The sequence below is a fragment of the Lutra lutra genome, chromosome 3 (assembly GCF_902655055.1).
Source record: "Lutra lutra chromosome 3, mLutLut1.2, whole genome shotgun sequence".
Classification (NCBI taxonomy): domain Eukaryota; kingdom Metazoa; phylum Chordata; class Mammalia; order Carnivora; family Mustelidae; genus Lutra; species Lutra lutra.
The window spans coordinates 158,682,414-158,691,000 of NC_062280.1; the positions used below are offsets into that span (position 1 = coordinate 158,682,414).

The window sequence follows — 8,587 nt, forward strand, 5'->3', positions numbered from 1 at the left end:
TATATACTACCATAATATATATACTACCCCTTCTGCCAGACATTAACAATTCTTAACATACTCTGAACTACTGTTTCTCAGAGCAGTCTTTGAGAATCTTTGTTAAACAATATACATATGTAAGTATGTATGCATGTATATATGTAATGTGTAATGTATGTATGTAGGTAATGTATGTAAGTATTTATAATCTCAGAGAATTTATTGTTTCCAAGTAACAATATTGAATTTCTGTATCTGGAAGCCATCCATGAATATAACATGTCTGTTCCATTAGTCAAAATGAGCTGCCCAACCAGAAGGACAGATGCTGTTTAACCAAATTCCTGTGGGAATGAGTGGGCTATGACTTCCCTGATTACAGTTTAGGTTGAGAAGATTCTTTCCTATTGAATTGGGTGGCCTACTTTCCCTGTCAGCTTAAGTCCTCATGTGGTACTGCTGAGTTGGCATGGGTCCCTTGATTCATCCTAATCTGTGAAATGTCAATGTTATCCAAAGTCTGCAATAGGTCTGGACTGAAGGAGTGAGACAAAAGTTTGCCATTTCAATTTGCCAGACGTTGCTGCAATTATAATACTGCGACCATTAACTAAAAACTAAATGGTCTCTTCTCTGTTCTAAAGGGAAGAATGTGGTTTTGAGTATCCCTGGGGTGAGAACACTTGGATGATCTGTACCATTGCTTTTTTAAAAAAGTATTTGGTGTGGCTCCTGCAAATGGTGGACAATCCTTTTTCTTTGGAGAGAATAATCACCCTGCCTGTTTTCACCACACTTCTGTGCTATGGCATGTCTCATGCAGGAACTTCCTTTTCCCTTTGGAATGTCCTTTCTCCCTCTAGATTATCCTGGGCTTGCCTCCTCTTACAAAGATGATGGGCAGTTTGCCATTCACATAAAGACGCTCTTTTTCAAGCATCTCTGTCCCAGGTAGAGGAATTTCTTGGATAGCAGGCACAGAGCCACCTCCAGGCACCATCATTAATTACCGTCCCTCCTGAACTGATCATGTAGTCTGCCCCTGGTAGAATTATGATGGAAGGCCCTTGCTCACTGCTGGTTTGTTGGTATTGGCCTCTGTCTGAACAGTCCATGCCTCTGTCAATCTGGCTGCTGAGACGGTGGTCATGCCTTGCTAGAGAGTGAAGCCATCTGCATCAACTGGCTGATAGAAGATGGTCTGCCCTTCAACAGTCTGTGCTACATGCTGCTCCTGGACAGAGATCTGCAGCCATGTTTGTGTCTGGCTGACATTGCAAGCTGCCTGTGGCTGCTGAATGATGATCGCTGAGTGGGGTCCTGTTGGCCCTGCACCTGCAACGTTTGTCCTCTGTTCCTATCCCAGAGCTGGATTTATCTCTACAGATCCAACAAAATCTGCTACAGATTCTTTGTCCCAGATACAGGTTCTTGTGTGATGATGTGACTTGTCCGCAAGGGATTGTTTGGACCATGTTAGGTTGGCCAGTTGATGTGATTAACAGGCCAGTGATTAATGCTGACTTGTACCACTAATGGATGCTCCTGGACCTGCTATTGAATCTGTCTAACAATCTGCTTTGTTATTGCTATCTGCTGCATTCTGCTCCATGGTCCAACCAAGTTAGAATCCCATTCACGAGGAGCTTCACTCTGGAGGTCCTAGAAGACAGGGAAGTACACTGGAGAGTGCAGGGGAATTTGTGGCAGGCAAGAACACTTGTACCTGGAAACTACTTGGACCTAAGTGTGAGGAAGAAAGACATGCATCTCCACATGGCACTAACATTCTGAAAGGATCCAGACCTTTAGTGTGCCTGCTCCAGTGATGACATCCCTGAATGGTAATGGCCTCTGCAGGCCTTGGACTGGAATGCCAGGAGGCACTCACAGGCTCTGGTCCAGGGCCACCAGCTGCTCTGCATAGCTGGCTAGACTCAGCTCAAATCTGGCAATTTATTCTTCATTCCACACATACTCATAGGCATACTTATATGCACATTGGATTGATAAAGATATGAAGATATTTAGGCAAAGATTTTTCAAAAAAAAAATCTATAACACAGTAGGAAAGGTGGGAAAGCACAGGAAACTCCAATGAAAAGACAAACTATGTGATAAAAGAGAAGTAGAAAGAAACTTCTAGGGATATTAGAAGAGTAATAACCCCATCTGAATACCAGAGAATAAAGTACCAAAAGAGTGATACTTGAACATGATCTTTAATGTAAAAAAAGATCTTGACCAAAAATGTGGGGAATGTATGGGAAACAGGGTAAATGTCTTGCAAAAAGTGGAGGAACAGTCCACCCCTCTCTTGTTCTATTTGTCTAGTGTGGGCTTCTCATTGTGACCCTTGACATCAGCATATCCCAGGTATCTGGCCTGGTGCACTCATCCTTACAGCTGACATCCACAGCCATGGCTTCCTGTGAATCATAAAGACTGACGATGTCCATCCTAAGCCAGTCTCCTAAACCCAGACCATTTCACCAAATTCTTCCTTGATCTCTTCCAATGAGTGCCCCACAATAATCCTAAGAACATTATGTCCATCATTTCCTCACAAATCTATGTTGCCCTGGGTCCTCTAACTTAATATATAGCAATAAAATCCTTGAAAAAACAGTAAGGGGGAATCCTTAGGCAACAATAACAATCAGATGATGTCACATCTCTAGACAATTTAGAATATCCCTCAGAAATTGTCCACCCAGAAGAGATGAGAAAGAGTGATAGCAATCTACTCTAAAGAAAGTTTCACTGGCAATGGAATCTCCCTGAAATGCGTCTCTGTGAAGTGGAAGAAAAGAGCAGAGCGGATTTTCAACTTTAAGGGGATGCATGCAAGACTAGCGGCATAATTTGCAGTGCTCAGTAAAAAATGAAAAGTGGGCCCCTTTATTTAAAAATTATTAGGAATTATCAAGTCGGCAACAGTAGAGCACGAAAGTGAGCATGGGGCCCTTCCGAGTGCTAGCCCTGGGCGAATGCACAGCCCATACCCCCTGAAGCCATGCCTGTGTGCAAACGCTAACCGGCCAGCATTGGTGATTTATAAAATACTTGAGGTTCACAGTAAAGGACTATAAGGTTATATTAAAAATAGGAAAATATTCATAGAAAATTTTTAAAGGAAAGTAAAAGAGAAAAGTGAGTTCTAAATGAGAAAAAAAATGTGACATCCAACTTTTCACTATTCTGTGCATCCTCTATTCATCTCTACCTTATAATTACCAGACATGGTATGAAATACTTTGTCAATATTCACACCAATTAGGGACGTGAGCTTTTACTTTGCCAACTCACAACCATTCTGCATTCAAGCTTTCCTTACAAGTGTGTTTGACATCTATTCATGTATTTTATGATTAAGAACCCTCACCGTGTCCACGGGTATTTGTCTTCACCTGCACGTGCTTATTTTAAAGAAAATATTCATGCAGCTCCTGTGAAGTCTTGTTTTCAATTCTGACATCTTATCTGCAACTTCCTTCCTGATAACCTCAGAAAAAAGCTTATTACTTCTGTTCATATTCTATTCTGCTCTTATTTAATTCCTTCCATTATCCCTCAGTGGTACAAAGTTTTCTATTATTGATCACGCTATCTTTCAAGAAGTATTGGGAGACTCTTCTGTTGTTTTATTCACTTTCAGGGCAACACATCTCCATATCATCAGCTGTGCTTCTTCAGTCAATGCATTTTACCCTTTCAGTTTCACTTCATTATTTACTCTTTCCAGTGTATGAGATATTTTCCCAGATTGAAGCAAATTAGGCATCCATGCAAAATGTATATCTAGCAAGACATATATAAAAGAATTTTATGAGTATATGGGATGCATTTGTAGATTACTGTTGACATATATGCCCCCACTGGTCCAGTTTTGATCCCTTGTCATCAGAACCTGTCAATCATTCTAAATTGTATGTGGGTTTTATAATGTAAGGATATTTCCCAGAGGCTAAAACAACTGAAAGTCTTGGGCAAATGGAAAAACAAACTAATAAATAAATAAATAAATAAATAAATAAATAAATTCAACAAAAGGCATGACAGAATGTGCCATTCTGTGTATTTTTACAATTTGGATTTTCAGTGCTCTGCCATATGGAAAAGATGAAAAATTCTATTACTGAAATTCTTATGGTAAAGTAGTTTTTGAATCCATCTTGTTTTAGAAAACAAATAAGGTAAATTAAATATTCTGAATGATTTCAAGAGCAGAAAGCATGATACCATGTATTTTGTATGGTTGTTAGGTTATTATGTTTTTAATAAATGGTGCATATAATTCTTTTGATATATAATTTTAATGACATGTATAGCAAATAAATGTTTCTGTAATTCTAACCTCTTGAGCATTGTTTGTTATTCTGGACACATGCTACTTTCCTTTACAATATTAATACATTCAGCATCTTTTTTCTGTTTCATTTCATAGTTAAGAAGGAGAAAAAGCTTATTAAAGAACATGTTTTTAAAATTTAAAAAAGCACAAATTAGAAAATATCCATATATAATCTTCATTTTTCATAAGTTCTTGTTAGGCACCTAGTGTCTATTATCATATCATGAATTCTGTAGTGGGGGTATTTAGTTCTATATCATGTGTACAGTAACATAGAGTTTCCAGTATTTTATCAGCTAACCATGTGAGTTCCAAATTCATATTTATTCTGAAGGATCTGAGAAATAAACCTATAGGATTCTGTAGAAACTATAAAATATAATTTTGTAATATTATAAAATTGGATGTATTCAGATGTATTATGGTGTTATTGTTTCCTTTTATTTTTATTTCGTGAGTGTGTAATAAACCCTAAAGTCTTAATTATTTAATACTCTGTGAATCACATGTCATTCAAAAGTGACCAAGGTCAGGCATATGATGTGTCAATCACATTCCTGGCATAATTAAAATTTTACCACAGGAGCTGGTTTCCTGTGTTCCAGTTTCCCTTCCTCCCAGATACTAGAGTATGTGTGTGTTTATGATGGTGTTTGAGAGCCATTTGTGTTCGGAATGGTGTAGGCATTTCAGGGCAGAACACTTTTAACTTACAACTATTTGAGAATACAATTGCAGAAGATAATTCATTGAAAAGTGGAAAGTTTATCACATTTCTGTTGTATTGCTATGATCTCTCATATGATGATCACATCTTAATTGACAAAATAAAAAAATAAAAGAAACAGATAAGAAAATTCAGAACAGAATGGTCATCTTACCCAGAGATGAAGGTACATACTTAGAAAGGGGAAGATAAACAGTATGGGAAAGTTCCAACTCTAAGGTTTAAAATGAGATTACAAGCATGGTCAACATTAAATAAATTATGTCAGTAAGGTATTGTGGCTTGGTGAAATATATTTTAGAGGTGTAATATTAAATTATACTAACTGGGGGCTACATTAATAAAGTCAAGTGCAATGAATCATGGAGTATCTTCTAAGCTGAAGCAGGATATGTTATGAATCAATTTACGATTTGCTTATATCTTGAGATCCAAATCACTTCATACTCAAGATGGCTATTGAACTCAAGAGAACAAATCTACAGGGATACACTCAAATGGAACTGGACTGCAGGTCAGGCCTGTTAGAACAAAGTTTTCAATTCTGGAATGTACATTAAGACCGGACCCAGTATTGCCCACAATTCTGAAGAGGTAAAAGAATTTTGGTATAAAAAATCAAAGTCTGGGGCACCTGGGTGGCTCAGCTGGTTTAGCGACTGCCTTCGACTCAGGTCATGATCCTGGAGTCCCAGATTGAGTCCCACATTGGGTTCCCAGCTCCATGGGGAATCTGCTTCTCCCTTTGACCTTCTCCCCTCTCATGCTCTCTCTCACTCTCTCAAATAAATAAAGAAAATCTTAAAAAAAAAATCAAAGTCTGTATTGTCCCTCTCACTGCCAATGTCTACTAATTCTGTGAGGTTCAAACTCTGATAACTGATATTTGTTGTTGTGAATTATTTAACAACAAGGTAAAATTGTCTATGCTTACACAAATAATTTTGGTATATTTTTAGAATTTCATGCATTGCAAATAGGGAATACACTTGGTGTATTAAAAACAAACCATGCATTAGAGAAAAGAAAATCTCATATTCAAAAGAAACACCATAAAGCCATGTTTCCTAAACAGAATGCAATAAAATTAGAAATCAATGAGAAAATGTTATAAAATCCTCATATCTGGTAACCAACAAACTACAAAGTGAATGCTGGCTCAAAAATAACTAGTACCTGGGGCGCCTGGGTGGCTCAGTGGGTTAAGCCGCTGCCTTCGGCTCAGGTCATGATCCCAAGTCCTGGGTTCGAGCCCCACGTCGGGCTTTCTGCTCAGCAGGGAGCCTGCTTCCTCCTCTCTCTCTGCCTGCCTCTCTGCCTACTTGTGATTTCTCTCTGTCAAATAAATAAAAAAAAAAAAATAAAAAAATAACTAGTACCTAATTCCTATGGAACTTCCACATGACAAAATAGGAGAGCCAAAACTGAACTAACCCTTGTAAGAAAATTTGTAGCTAAAAATGCAATTCAAAAGTAAAATGTTTCTACTATACAGCCACTAGAAGCTAAGAGTTAAAAAGACAGATAATTATAAGTATCAGTGAGAATATGAACCAATAAATATTCGTATACTACTGGGGGCAAAGTACATTAGTGCAATCACTTTGGAAAAGTTTATAACCTGGTGGTATCTTTAAAAGTTGAACACTTAAGGGGCACCTGGGTGGCTCAGTGGGTTAAGCCGCTGCCTTCGGCTCAGGTCATGATCCCAGGTCCTGGGTTCGAGCCCCACATCGGGCTTTCTGCTCAGCAGGGAGCCTGCTTCCTCCTCTCTCTCTGCCTGCCTCTCTGCTTACTTGTGATTTCTCTCTGTCAAATAAATAAATAAATAAATCTTAAGAAAAAAAAAGTTGAACACTTAAATATCTTTTAACCTAAAATTTATACTCCTAAGTACACGCTTAATAGAAATATTTATAACATATATCAACCCTAAGACATGTGTTAGAATGTTCATGACAGCACTATTTTAATTGACCCCAAACTTAAAACTACCCAGATGCACAGCAATATTAGAATGGAAATCAAATTATAGCATATTCATATAATGTAATACTTTCCAATAAGGGGAATGAATAATTTGGTGTACATGCAATATGACTAGATCTCATAAGCATTACATCCAGTGAAAGAAGCAAGATGTAAAAAGTTATACACTATTTGTAATGAAATACTGTAGAATCCCATACAGAACACCGCTTTAGAAGAGGGTAGAAACAAAGGGACTGTGAGAGGACTTTCAAGAGGTTATGATTTTTGGTCTAGTCTACTAGCAATGAAATCCATTTGTCAAAATTATGTGAGCTACATTCTTATATGCACCATTCAGTAGTTTATATTATACTTTAATAAACAGCTTTAAAAAGATGAATAAATGTTAAAAAAATATATAAGTGCTCCATTCAAAATTCCACAAAGAATAAGAAATCCAACATACAAAGAGTGAAGAAAGTTGGTTTTGAAAAAGAGCCAAGAGCAATGAATGAGAGCAAATTACAAAGCCTCATTTAGGCTTAAGGATGGGTGAGAATGATGATTTGGACTCAATTAAGGTTAGTATCACCTTCATTTCTTACAGAATCATCCACAAGTAGTTCAAATTCAAATCCAATTTATGGTCACAGGTACATGTGATTACATTTCTTTCCTTCAAACAGAAGAACAAAACAGAGAGAAAGAACTCCCAGATGAAAAGAATTCAGTTAGGCAGTGTTTTTTTTTTGTTTTAAGTGGTAGTAGGGGACAGTGGATGAGAGGGAATATGAACACAAAAACAATAGTTTTATTTCTCCGCATTGTTTCTTGATGTATTATTGGTTCTACTTTTGTTTCTACTATGGCAGGTTTGGCTAAGTTCTACCTAGCAATCAACCATTGATGCGTCCTTAACTAGTATTTAAAAATCCTTGATGCTGTTGGCGACACTTCCTCATTAATCTAGTGAAGTATCTTTTTAATTCCACATTAAACTAACATAGGTCCAATTTAGTTGACAGGCGATAGCAATTTCAGCAAAAGTCACTGTATCACAAAACCTAATACAAAAGTTAAAAAGAATGAAAACTCCATGTGATTCAGCTCTTTGAACATGTTGTGTATGGATACATTTCACCACCCATACATGGTTTATAAATTCCAATCATGCTTCTTTCCCCTTTTTGAGGGTTCAACAGCATTTTTTTTGTTGTTAATTATATTCAGCAGCTCATTGCTCAGAACATTTCTTAGGGATCCTTAGCCATAGGTAAAGGTATCCCCATATGGGAATAATAGAGTATGTAATCTCTCCACAACAATCTCAGACTCCGGGTCTGTATCACCAGCAAACTCCTTTTAGCTAGACAATAACCAGCCACTTGGGAATATAACTTTTGAAGTTCTCCAAAGAATTACTCTCTCCATGAAGCAAGTTTGACATGAATATAAAATTTGTATAATCATGTCTTCCTCTCTGGCACCAGGCTGTATTTCCTGGACCTTTTGTAATTACCTTCTCTGCCAGATCTGTACTGTCCTGGGATAGC

At 37.4% G+C, this 8,587-nt stretch overlaps 1 pseudogene; it reads right to left on the bottom strand.

Moving 5' to 3' along the window:
* Positions 1 to 769: 769 nt before the first annotated feature.
* On the bottom strand, positions 770 to 2,441 carry LOC125095642 (nuclear transcription factor Y subunit alpha-like; annotated as a pseudogene).
* Positions 2,442 to 8,587: the final 6,146 nt, after the last annotated feature.